This window comes from Macaca nemestrina, chromosome 11, assembly GCF_043159975.1.
Source record: "Macaca nemestrina isolate mMacNem1 chromosome 11, mMacNem.hap1, whole genome shotgun sequence".
In the NCBI taxonomy this organism is placed as follows: domain Eukaryota; kingdom Metazoa; phylum Chordata; class Mammalia; order Primates; family Cercopithecidae; genus Macaca; species Macaca nemestrina.
Window position 1 is genome coordinate 78,767,533 of NC_092135.1, and position 14,685 is coordinate 78,782,217.

General features: G+C 34.0%; 1 long non-coding RNA gene across 1 annotated transcript in view; it reads left to right on the plus strand.

Moving 5' to 3' along the window:
• LOC139357165 (uncharacterized) overlaps window positions 1–14,685 on the plus strand; it is a 178,207-nt gene that overhangs the window by 149,249 nt on the left and 14,273 nt on the right. The window contains exon 4 of the long non-coding RNA XR_011609898.1: window positions 12,132–12,200. This is a non-coding gene — a long non-coding RNA (uncharacterized lncRNA). The remainder of the gene's footprint in view (window positions 1–12,131; window positions 12,201–14,685) is intronic.

The window sequence follows — 14,685 nt, forward strand, 5'->3', positions numbered from 1 at the left end:
GAGACCGTGCCACTGCACTCTAGCCTGGGCAACAGAGTGAGACTCCGTAAAATAAATAAATAAATAAATACAATAAAAAATAAAAAATAAAAATAAAAAAATACAGATTGTCTAAATGGATAAAAAACATGATCCAACTATATGCTCTCTATAAGAAACATACTTTACCTGTAAAGACACATACAGATTCAAAGTAAACAAATGGAAAAAGATGTTCCATGCAAATGAAAACCAAAACTGAGTAGGAGTAGCTACACTAATATCAAATAAAACAGACATTAAGTCAAAAACAGCAAAATGATGAAGATGGTCACAGATAATGATATTCACTAGCAGAGTAGAGTCACTATAGTTAGCAACAATGTATTGTATATTTCAAAGTAGCTAAAAGAGAGGACTTGTACCAACACATAGAAATGATACTCAAGATGATGGCTATTTCAAATACCCTGACCTGATCATTACACATTTTATCCATGCAATAATATTCACATGTACCCCCATAATATGTAAAATATTTTGTTTCAATAAAAAAATTAAGAAACTGAACTCGTAATCAAAATGTTCCCAAAACGAAAACATCAGGCCCAGGTAGTTTAACTCAGATTTACCAAACATTTAGAAAAAATAAAATAAACATAATCTTAAAACATTCTTCCATAAAAACAGAGGTAGAAAAAGCACTTCTCAATTCACTTTGTGAGGCCATCAAAACTGTCATATAAAAATCTGATGAACATGTTAAAACAAAGAAAATTAAACATCAATATCCATCGTGAATATGGGCACAAAAATACTCAAAGGTATTAGAAAATTGAATCCAGTGATATATAAAAGGAAAATAACTTATATTAAAAAGTGATATTTATACAGGGAATGTAAGATTTGCTGAAAATTGAACAAATTGTTCAATTAACAATATAGAAGAAAAATCATAATCATCACAGTAGGTCTAAAATACCTTTTAAAAATTCAACCTTCATTCATTACAAAAAAAGAAACATCTCAGCAAACAATAAATTAAGGGAACATCCTCAATCTTATGAAGAAAAATCTTACAGAAAACATATTTCATGATAAAAGTTTGAATGTTTTCTTCACAGCATTGGAGATAAGTCAAGGATATCTGCTCTTAGCATTTCTATTCAATCTTGTGCTGGATATCTTAGCCAAAATAAAAAGGCAATAAAAAGAAATTTTAAAAGTCCATATATTGGAAAGAAAAAAAAGGAAATCTTCATTTTCAGAGAACATGATTCTAAGGAACTTACAAGAAAACTACTACAATCAGTAAGAGAACTTATCAAAGTTGCAAGATAAAAGGTCAATATCCAGGAATTAGTATTTCCACATGTTAGCAAAAAATAATTGGAAATGAGATTTCTAAAAACAATTTTCATGTCTTTCAAAGACATAAAATGCATAGGTATCAATTTAACGAAAGATATGCAAGACCTCTGCACAGAAAATTATAAAACATTGCTGAGATATATTAAACAAATCTATATAAATGAGTTACACCATGTTTATGAATCAATAGTTTGAAAAACTGTGTTCTCCCCAAATTGATATGTAATTCAATGCAATATCAATAAAAATTCCAATAGCAATTTTGGAGAAATTGGCAAGCAGATTCTGAAATGCATATGAAAATGCAAAGAAGCTAGAATTGCTGAATTATTTTGAAAAAGAATCAAGTAGGAGAGCTTATGCTACCTGATCTTAAGACTTGTATAAAATTTCAGTAATTAAGACAGGGTAATAATGGCAAAAAGATAGAAACATAGATGACAGGAATGGAGTAGACCATTCTGAAATAGAACCATACATATTGCCAACTAATTTTCAGCAGAATGCCAAGTCAATTCAATAAGGAAATAAAAATCTTTCCAACAAATCATGCTAGAATAACTGGATATCCAAATGAAAAATAAAAAGAACCTCACACCATATGCAAACATTAATTTTAAATAAGTTATAAACCTCAATGTATAAAACTATAAAACTTTTAGAACAAGATATTGTAGAAAATTTTTACAAACTTGAATAGGCAATTATTTATTAGGCAGGACACAAAAAAACACAAGCCATTAAAAAAATTAACAAATTAAACTTTATTAAAATTTAACTCTTCTGCTCTTTGAAAGATACCATTGAGAAAATGAAAATATAAGGCACAGATTGGGAAAAATATTCACAATACATGTATTTCGTAACAGATATAGCCAGGATAAATTTTTTAAACTCTTGAAATAATATGAAGATAACTCATTTATAAAATGTTTAACATAATTAGTCATCAAGAAATCACAATCGGATTCCACTGCAGATTTACTAGAACAACTAAAACTTTAAAACTGGCAATAACAAATCAGGATGTGAAGCAACCAGAGCTCTCACACATTGCTGATGAGAATAAAATGGCACACTGTGGAAAACAATTTGGCAATTTCATATAAAATTTAACATGCACTTTCCATAAAACCATCAATTCTATTCCTTAGTGTTTTCCTATGAGAAACAGAAAAAATATTTCCCCAAAGAAGACTTGTACACTGACATTTACAGCAATTTTATTCATAATAGGCAAAACTAGAAATAATACAAATGTCTGTCAACAGGTGAATGAATAAACAAATTGTGACATATTCATATAATTGACTAGTACTCATGAAAGAAAGGCTCCAATTACTGGTACATGCAACAATGTGATTTAATCTCAAAAAGAAACCTAATACAAAAGAGTACTTACTATATGACTTGAATTTTTCTGAAGTCCTAACACAGGCAAAACTAATCTACAGAGATAGAAATCAGATCAGTGGTTGTACATTGTGCCTGTTATGTAGATTTTATCCCTCACTCCCCTCCTGCCTTCCTCTGTTCTGATTCTCTGATGTCCATTATACCACTCTGTAAAATGGGTTTACTGCAAAGGGGCCTGAGGGAGTGTGCTGGGGTGAAAAAAAAATTCTGTGTCTTAAATGGATTGGTGGTACTCATTTGAAAGTACATGTGCTTTTCAAAAATCTTTGAACTGTAAACTTAAAATATGTGCATTTTACTTTATATAAATTACTTTTCAGTAATACTGATTTAAAAAATAAAATGAAATTTCTGAATTAAAAAAGGGTTGGGTAAAAATTCATATATCTCAAGAGCAAAAACATAAGTAGTAAAGGGAATGCCCGATGGATGTAGCCAATTCATCTAATATGTTAAGAATATAGATTGAAATTCACATTGCTGGTGGGCACTGTTATGAATTGAATACATGATGCTCTGTAAACCTGAACTAGCAGTCTGCAAAAGTAAGTAATCTTTAGTTTATAGGCAATTAGCAATTAGGCATAAAGTATAATTGCTGTTGCTATATTTGTAGTCAAGTGAAATTGTAGTATGATTAGACTAATTGAAAAGTGTAAAAAAATCTGTTGTGTAAACTCTATTTAAGGATTTATCTCCATGTGCAGGAGACGTTAGCAAGATTAAACTGAAACAACAAAAAAGACTCCCACCTATCTTGAAGATTCCTGATCATCACCAAACTACTAAAATTATACTAGAGGTTTTATCTACCATTCAGCCAGAGGCACTGTGGCTTACAAAAGCTAAAGATGTTTTAGTCGGAAAGAAGCCATATGCCTCTCAAGTATTAGCAGGCATTCCTAAGGACGTTGCTGAGAGGTTGGCCTCGGAAGCAACTGCTACATCCAGATATGAGTATCTGGGATGCTTACTCAGAAGGATTTGCAGGCTTCTTTTAGACAAAGTCTAACAATTTCAGCGGTTTCCTAAATTAGACTGTTCTCCATACAGTATCAGAGTCATCTCTCTAAAACACAAATATAATCATGCAAACTTTAGCTAACTCCCCCACATATAAGGGCATCCCAAACTCTTTGGGATAACACACGTGGCTCCTCTCACTATGGCCCCAGCCAATCTTTCCATTTTCATCTCCGTTTTTAATCAATTCTTCAGCCACTTTGACTTTCTCACCATTTCCAATTATGCCATGAAAGGTCATAAATCAGTTACTATGCCCAAACTCCTCAAATGTTGGAAAATGCTTAATAATCATCCAGACCCAGATCAAATGTCACTTCCTTTGTGAAAATTTCCTGACTCCCTCAAGAAGAGTATTTCCATCTTTCTAGTTGCAATCTCACTTTGTACAATACCTTCTTTGTAATATGTATGTCATCTTATTCAGATTGCATTTTAATATGTCTAACTCAACTATCAAGCTTTGATTAGCTCAAGGCCAGATACTGTGTCTTATTTGTCATTAACTTGTCCCCAGCACCATATACAGTACATAAACTCAGTAGCAACTGAATCAATGTCTATTGAAAAATGAATATCTTGATCAGATATTCCCTACACTGAATTTCACCCTCTTACACACCAAAGATTTCCCTTTTTTTTTAAACCAGAGAGTATACACAGTTTCCCTCCAGCGCAGGCCCTATTCTCTCTCAGATGTGACAGTGATACAGCCTTGTGCTTTAGAAAACCAAGTTCATTCTTTTTTTTTTTTTTTTTTTTTTTTTGAGACGGAGTCTTGCTCTGTCACCCAGGCTGGAGTGCAGTGGCCGGATCTCAGCTCACTGCAAGCTCCGCCTCCCGGGTCTACGCCATTCTCCTGCCTCAGCCTTCTTAAAGCTACCATCAGAGTGAACAGGCAACCTACAGAATGGGAGAAAATTTTTGCAATCTACTCATCTGACAAAGGGCTAATATCCAGAACCTACAAAGAACTCAAACAAATTTACAAGAAAAAAACAAACAACCCCATCAAAAAGTGGGCAAAGGATATGAACAGACATTTCTCAAAAGAAGACATTCATACAGCCAACAGACACATGAAAAAATGCTCATCATCACTGGCCATCAGAGAAATGCAAATCAAAACCACAATGAGATACCATCTCACACCAGTTAGAATGGCGATCATTAAAAAGTCAGGAAACAACAGGTGCTGGAGAGGATGTGGAGAAATAGGAACACTTTTACACTGTTGGTGGGATTGTAAACTAGTTCAACCATTATGGAAAACAGTATGGTGATTCCTCAAGGATCTAGAACTAGATGTACCATATGACCCAGCCATCCCATTACTGGGTATATACCCAAAGGATTATAAATCATGCTGTTATAAAGACACATGCACACGTATGTTTATTGTGGCACTATTCACAATACCAAAGACTTGGAATCAACCCAAATGTCCATCAGTGACAGATTGGATTAAGAAAATGTGGCACATATACACCATGGAATACTATGCAGCCATCAAAAAGGATGAGTTTGTGTCCTTTGTAGGGACATGGATGCAGCTGGAAACCATCATTCTTAGCAAACTATCACAAGAACAGAAAACCAAACACCGCATGTTCTCACTCATAGGTGGGAACTGAACAATGAGATCACTTGGACTCGGGAAGGGGAACATCACACACGGGGGCCTATCATGGGGAGGGGGGAGAGGGGAGGGATGGCATTGGGAGTTATACCTGATGTAAATGACGAGTTGATGGGTGCTGACGAGTTGATGAGTGCAGCACAGCAACATGGCACAAGTATACATATGTAACAAACCTGCACGTTATGCACATGTACCCTAGAACTTAAAGTATAATAATAATAATAAAAATAAAAAATAAATAAATAAATAAATAAAAGCTACTATAATAGGAGACTATTATGGAGAAGATTTAGGTCAGATGCTTGTCTCCTCCAAATCTCATGTTAAAATGTGGTCCCCAATATTGGGGGGTGGGGCCTGGTGGGAGGAAGGCAGATCCCTCAGGAATGGCTTGGTGCCCTCTCCACAGTAATGAGTGAGTCCTCATTGTATTAGTTCACTTGAAAACTGATTGTTTGAAATAACCTGGAATCTCTCTTGCTCCTTCTCTTGCCATGTGATGCACCTACTCCCCCTGCCTTACGCCCTGAGTAAAAGCTTCCCAAGGCCTCACCAGAAGCTCAGCAGATGACAGCACAATGCAGAGCTGTGAGTCAAATAAACCTATGTTCTTTATAAATTACCCAGCCTCAGGGATTTCTTCATAGCAATGCAAAATGGATTAATACAGACTTCATCTCAGAAAAAAATTATAAGAAGATTTCTATATCAAAACTATTTTGATTACAAAAATAATTTCTTGAAAACTCCAATATCCACAAGTAGATGGTCTCCAAAGTGATTGTGGGTACCTTTCAGACACTGAAGGAATGATGTGAGAAACGAGACTGGTAGGCCAAAACTGTAAACGTCCAGTGATTTAAAGGGGTGGGTAAAAGAAACTCTTAAAAAACACAAGAAATTTGAAACTGTTTAATGCCAGTGACAATTGATGAAAATTTAAAGCATATGGTTGATTCCCTTACATCATCAAAAATAGAGGTGAGATTGCACAATTTAAGTAAATTTTGATGTTGCTCTGAAGGCAGACAGCACAGCCCTGCATATCACAACTATATTGCCAATGGACAGAACATATATCTGTCCAGTCAGAGAAACAAATAACATAGGGTTATCCATCTCTGGTTTTCCTGCTATGCCAAAACATCTTCCAACATGAAGAGAGCTGCACCTGGGATGCCCTGCTTCTTTTCCCAAGCCTGACGTTTCAGTTCTTTCTTGGGAATGCATCCAAGACATGGAGCACAAGGATGTTCTGTACACAATTTAAAATAACACACTTTTATTATAGGAATCAAAAAATGGCTGGAGGTAGGAAACTTAGCGTACTCATTGGCACTTCTAAAAATGCACAAAAGACTACATTGTGCTGTGCCCAGTAATTATTATTAAGCGTTTGTATAGAACTTTATATTTACAAAGTGCTTTGTAGTCCTTTGTATTATTATTCCTCACAGCAGCCTTATGAGGTAGGTTAGTATTGTTAAATCTATTTTACCCCACTTCAGGAGGTCCCTCTTTGAAGTACTTTGAAGTAAACCTTGAAGAATCAAAACTCTTCAGAGTGTCTGGAAGAACAAGGTGAAAAAAAAAAAACCCCATGGTGAAAGTTCATGTTAAAAAAGAAATCCCAAAGGGAGCCTGTGTGCTGGAGAAGGAGATCAGAGACCAAAAAGGGAGCTGGAAATTGCATCAATTTGATTTGGAAATAATGGGCAGCCTGAATATAGTGAGATTCATGGATTAAGTTGAATATGAATATGATGCCTGTTTTCTTTTTGGTTTGTTTAGAAAATCTTGTCTCAGGTACTGATAAATTGTAAATAAGCTAAATAGTTATTGTATGGTATCTAGGTGAGACTGGTGATTGCCCTTCACTGTCAATTTCTATGTTTTTATATCATAACACATATAATCATAAATGAGGAAATTCAGTGCAGTTAGGCACTGGGTTCTGTTAGGAATCCAAGCATTAATTGATCAGCTCACAGGAAGAAACTTTTTATTTTCATCTTAAAAATCATCCATATTTGTATGAAAAAAACTGGAGAATAAATAAAAGTTTGGAAAATTGAAAAATTTTACAAATACTCCTAATACTCAAGACAATCATCATTAAAAATGTCAGATTTCCTTCGCATATTTGTCTAAGCATATTTTACATTATTCTGATTAAATAATGTATATAATTTTGCATACTCCTTTTTATTTAACATTTTAATATAACCTTTTTTTCTGTTTTATATGACAAATACTTTTATCACCTGCACCTCTTCTAAGCCTGGAAAAATATACTTAGTCCTAGAAACTGCAAAGAATTTAGCATCCCTAAAATACCATTACCTTAAAAATATCATTACTTTAAAAATCTGATATGATGACCTTTCTTAATAATGGCAGAAACTGTCATAGTTTCCATAAATGGGATCATCAGTCTCAGAGCTTATAATACCATCTATGTATATTGATAACTCCCAAATTATATGCTCATGTCTGTCTTCTAAATTCCAGACTTGAATATCCAACTTCCCAGTCAGTCTTTTCATTTGAATGTTTAATGGGCATCTCATACCTAAAAAAGCCAAACTTAAATTCTTTTTCTGTATTTAAGAAAAAGTGTTAAACATAGTATTTATACATTTTTATGGGGTACATGTGGTATCTTATTACATGCATAGACTCTACAACGATCAAGTCAGGTTACTTGGGGTATCCATCACCTTGAGCATTTATAATTTCTGTGTGTTGAGAATATTTCAAGTCCTCTATTATAGCTATTTTGAAATATACAATACATTGTTGTTAACTATAGTCATACTACTATGCTATTGAACATCGAAACTTATTCCTTCTGCTTAACTTTGTGTTTGTACCCATTAAACAATCTTCAGGCTCTCCCACCCTTCTCAGGCTCTGGTTACTAACATTCTACTTTCTTCCTTTCTAAGATCAACAATTTTAGCCCCAAATATGAGTGAGAACATGCAATATTTGTTTTCCTCCATCTGGTTTATTTCATTTAACATAATGTCCTCCAGTTCCATCCATGTTGCTATCAATGACAGGATTTTATTATTTTTTTTATGGCTGAGTAGTATTATATTGTGTATATATACTGCATTTTCTTTACCCATTCACCTGTTGATGGATACTTAGGTTGATTCCATATCTTTGCTATCGTGAATAGTGCTGCCGTAAATATGGGGGTGCAGGTATCCCTTTGGTATAATGATTTTCTTTCCTTTGGATAAATACCAGTAGTGTGATTGCTGGACTGGATGGTAGTCCTGTTTTTAGTTTTTTGAGAAATCTCCATACTATTTACCGTAATGGCTATAGGAATTTACATTCCTACCAACAGTGTATAAGAGTTTCCTTTTCTCTGTATCCTCGCCAGCTTCTGATGTTTTTTGTCATTTTAGTAATAGCCATTCTAGCTGGGATAAGATGATATTTCACTGTGGTTTTGATTTACATTTCCCTGATGATTAGGGAAATTACATTTCTGTCATACCTCACATCTCATTTATTAGCAAATCTTCTTTGCTCTATCTTCAAAATCTAGCCTCTGTCCACATCACTACTAATAGTCCCCAGGTTGAAGTCACCAATCTCTCTCTAGATTAGTGCATTAGACTCCTTTCTGATCTCCGTTTCTGCTCTTGCTCCTTTAATGCTATCCTTAACCTAGAAACCAAGGCAATTCTGTTAAAACCTATCAGTCACACCCATCCTTGCTCAAAACCTTGCAGTGGCTTCCCATTTCACTCTCAGTATGGACTTACCAGGACCCACATGATCTGCTCCTCACATTCACACTTATTACGTCCCAGACCTCCTCCTTAACTACTGTCCAGAGTGTCCACTCTACTCTAGACACATTAGGCTCCTCCTATAAATACCCGGCACCCTCCTGCCTTGGGACTTTTTCTCTTCTTCCCCCATCCGGAATTCTCTTCCTCCAAACAGTCACTCAGCTCCCTCTCACATCTATTCTCTTCAAAAGGCATTCCTAGTCATCCTATCTAAAATTGAAGAGCTATTCTACCAATAAACCATCTGTCTCCTTCCCTACTTTTTTTCTCCTTTAGTACCTTAATTTCAGATTAACATACCATATATAGTTCTATTTATCCTGTTTAGTACATCTCTTCCCCTACTAAAATGTAAGCTAGGATATAACAAGAATATAAGGGCATAGATTTTTGTCTGTTTTGTTTGTTGCTATATTTCCAGCACCTAAAACAGTATCCAATACATAGTGTGTGCCAGATAAATATTTGTTGGATAAATGAACCTTCTGAGATAGAATATGTGGAAATTTCTTAACTGGAATAGCTAACTTAAAAATTAAGGTACAATGCAATGAGCTAAGTAAAAGGTATTTAAAGACAAGACAAAGTAAAGTGGCCTATATAATAATAAGATGACCTGAGGACCACTTGCCAAAGAACTAAATAACTCTTCATGTTAGGAAGAAGTCATTAATATTCAAGACCAATGTTTTTAATATATCTCACATTCCCTTTCTAGGATTCAAGGCAGTGTTGCAGGTTAGATTCTAATACTGGAGCCCTCCTTGCATTGTCAATAGTCACTTGGGAACTTTGCATAGCAAGTAATTTTCCACAACACTTAGTTTCCCATACCATTCCTTAGAAAAAAACTAATCATAGAAAAAATTTATATTGTTAAGATATCATTATTGAACCATATGCACACAAATATACATTAAACATAAGTAATCTCATATATAAAAATTAATTTTATGCAGTAACTTATTTGATTCTCAACATGCTTTTATAGTTTATAAAACATGACCATTTGTATCAGGCTCTATTTCAATATGTAAAACTTAAAAGATTTTTAAAACGAGTCAAATAACTAAAACACATTTTTAAATAATATTTTTATTAAGTACCTCTGAGAATAAATAGATAGAATTCATACAAAGTTCAGTGATTCAACAAATTAATCTTCCGAGGCAGCAAGAAGAGAAAAGTTTAACTGTACCTACACAAAAGAATTAGTAAGGTGAAAGTTAACTTGTCAAAATCAGTTGTCAAAACAAACTACTCAATAGTTATTTTAATTGCCTATAGTGGAGAAAACCTTCAAAGATTTAGACCTATATATATGACCCAAACAGCTTATTCAGGTGATATTTTAAACCTTAAGAATTAGATGTAAGTGTAAGTAAAACTTAAGATTTCATTTTTATTTGCTAGCATTGCACCTCTACAGCGACAATTTCATTTTCTCTGAAGGCACTGACACAGATTTTGGTGATTATTGCTGTATGCTGGGCCATATGTTACACGGCAGAGTACGGCATGTGGCAGGCTAATTTGTAGCAATGCAATTTTAGATTTTTGACAATATACACAACATATGAAAACTATCAAGTAACTGAATTTTACCCTGATGAATTATCTATATATGTCACTTCAAAACCCACCCCCTAAAAACAGACTGCATATAATATTACAAAAAAGTAGCACAACTTATGACTTTTAAAATGTTATTCTCAATTTATCATGCAAGACCATATTCAGATTCTGTTGCACAGTCTTAAAATTGCTAATTACTGAAGAAAACAATCACAATGGTAATTTTCCAACCATGGGAACAGAATGATATGAAAATACTCTACTGAAAATTGATGAAATTGAAGAGAAATGTCATTATGAAGTAAAACTTTCAAATAAAATGCTTTCTTTCTTTAATCAATAATCTTCTTGAATATATCATATACAGTTCAAATAATTGCTTAAGCATCTACCAGGGCATTAGCAATATCTGTGAATTCTGTTTTAGGTGTAAATTGTTGTTAAAGTTGAGGAAAAGAGATAAAATGTTTGCTTCGCTCTAATATGATAAAAATTCAATATTCATTTTTAGAATGGACCCTCACAGAGTTAGTATTAGCTAATCATACCATCACATGCCCAGAACTCTAATACCATCACCTGCCCAGAGTTCTACTCTTCTACAGCAGCCCACCCTTGTCAAACTCTTTAAAAATTCCCTCTTGGCATCGTGGCATTACTGATAATGCCACGGGGGAGTTTTTAAAGAGTTTGACAAGTAGTTTATAATTTGAGGTAAGTTTTAGTTAAGTTATATGCATTTATACACTAAAATAAATTTGCAACTCCCCATTTATTTAGTGAAGATTTATTAAGCTCCTTTTATGTGTTAGTCATTTCTCTATTCCCAGACATTCAATTCAACCAGATAAATGTGGAGCAGGGAAGACAGAACTAAACAAATAATTAAAAACTTCCAGTTAGCCATGACAGATTGAACACAATAGTGTATCTCTGCTCCCTCTTGAAAGGCCACTAAAATGACAATAAAAATACACAAATTCACCAAGATAAACAGAATAGGAGAGAATATACAACAGATAGAAAAAGTCAACAAAATTGAGAAAAATGGAAAATAGATGGATAACTGGCCATTAGCTTAGGTTTCAACCTTCTCCCCTCTATTGAGTGCTTAGGTAGAGAGGAGAGGCAGATGCTGGGGGTAAGCGAAAGGGAGTGATGAAAAGATAAACCAATTGGTACCTTGGAATTCCACAAAGAGCCTGGGTAAGGCACTAGCTATCTCTGATATCAGGCATGTAAGGTGAAGCTGAAGGCAATTAGATTTATTTTAAATCTATATAAAAAATAATTAGACCTCTCTACTCTAGCCAAGTGGTTTAATTTCTGGAGATGGTAAACACGAGAGGCTCTGCTGGGAGACATCAAAAATAATGAAGGTAATGGATGAAATCCTGTATGCTCAATGTAAAATACTTAGCTCCTTTCACTTTAGCCGCCAGAACGCTTGTGGTTTTATATTCCATCAGATGGGAAGCTTCTCTTCTCTGAAAAATCTGGAAAGTATATGAGAAAGGTGAGGTTGCCAAAGAAATGGTTTTTTTCTCATCCAGTCCCTCACAGTGAGTCCCAACAGTTGGAAAATTCCACCAGTGAACACAAAAATTTCAATTAATCTTTTAGTGTTGCACTTTTAAATATGAATGGATGGCCAAAAATCACCAGATACAAGTAGAGAGAATTTCACTTCGAAGACAAAACTAAAACAAGGAAATAAGCAAATGAAAACGAACCATGTGGGCACATGAAGAAAATTTGAAGCAACTATAAAAAATCTCTTCAGAGACACAGTATTTATAAAACAAGAATAGAATGCTTTTTTTTTTTTTTTTTTTTTGAGATGGAGTCAGTGGTACGATCTCGGCTTACTGCAACCCCCACCTCCCAGGTTCAAGTGATTATCCTGCCTCAGCCTCCCAACTAATTGGGATTGCAGTCACCCACCACCAAGCCTGGCTAATTTTTTATTTTTAGTAGAGACGGGGTTTCACCATGTTTGCCAGGTTGGTCTCAAACTACTGCCCTCAGGTGACCCGCCCAACTCAGCCTCCCAAAGTGTTGAGATTATAGGCATGAGCCACTGCACCTGACCTAGAATGCTATTTTTAAAACAGGTGGAGTAGTGTTCAGAAAACAAAAAAAGGCCCCCAGAAAATTAAAAATAAGATAATAGTATTTCTCAACCTTGGAAGATAAAGTTGAATAAATTACCCATAAAGTAAAACAATCAAAAAACAAAGGTCACAAAGACAAAGAAAATATTACAAGAAATATGTTTAAACAAAAGAACCATTTCAGAAGATACAAGATGTCTAATAGGAATTCCAGAACAAAAGAACACAATTAATAAAAGAACAGAAATAAAGGAAAAGGAGCTTAACAATGAAAGAATATCAGAAATTTCACCAGAACTGAAGTACATGAGTTTCCAGATTGAAAGAGCTCAAAGAGTTTTCAATTCAATTAATTAAAACTGACCAAAACAAGATCTTTAATATTAAATTGTAAAACACCAGGAATAAAAGAGATCATAAGAAGAAACTATATGACAGAGAAAAAGCAAACATTTTAAAAGGTCACATATAAATAATAAAAAATTAGAATGACATAATTCTCAAGACAATAATTGGAGCAATGTCTTTGAAATTCTGAGAAAAAAAATCACCTCCAACATGATGTATATGTTAATTACCCCGATTTGACCACCAGACATTACATGTTTCAAAACATCACTATATACCCCATGAATATGCACAATTACTGACAATTAAAAATAATTTTTTAAACAGTAGAAGTACAAAGACTTTTGTGTATTTTCTTCAGATCAGCAATGTACACTACATAATTTGCTTAAATATAAAATAGAAATAAGCCTCTCTTAAAAAGATAGTTATCCACAACCTATAGTGTATATTCAACAGAACTGTCAAGCAAAGGTGAAAGTGGGATAAAAAGTTCAGACATTCATTGACTCAACGATTGATTTCAGAGATGCACCTATTCTCACAAAGTACTGGAGAACACACTCCAGCAAAGCAAAGGGTAAAAGCCAAGAAAAAGGAAGGCATGCAATCCAAGATACGCAGAATTAACACTAGAGAACAGCAAGTTTCAGGGCAATGGAGAAGAGAAGTCCCAAGATGACAGTTGTGCCCCAGGTATAGAGAAAAAGCAGTTTAGAACAAAGAAAGACAGGGGGCACCAAGACAGATGTCAAATGTTCCTATGGGGGAGAAAATTATCGCCGAAAGATAATGGGATATGTCTTACCATACCAAGAGGCATTTTACATAAAGTTTTGGGATGAATTAGAAATAGGTACAAAAGTGATAAACCAACTAAATTTTAAAAGTAAAAGGAAATAATGTATCTCAAGAAAAATAGTTGTAAAAAGGGAGAAGAAATGTAACCAAAATATGCTCTGTGGCTCAGCAGCAAAGATTATTATGAAATGGCGTATACTAAAGCTTATATAAACAAATGACTTTGTTTTTCAAATTGGTTAGTTGGGAAATGGTAGTGGGCAATATGGAGGAGTGAGTAGAAGAGATGTAAATCTTAATTTGTTATAATTGAAAGTCAGTAAGTAATGACTACAATTTAAAAATTCATGAAATTGCAGGATAAAGGGCTTTGAGAGTCATGGGACAAGGCACTACTATTTCCTTTAAATAATGCAATACTATTTGACTTTTAAAACCACATGTACATATTTTTAAATTAAAATTAAAATTGTATATGCTAATATAATTATCATAATAAATATGAAGGAGAAATATTAGAAATCTTGAGCGATTACTTAAACTAGCTTTAAGTTGATCCAAGTAATACATTACTTTTCTGTTTTAGGTTGGTTCCCTTTGA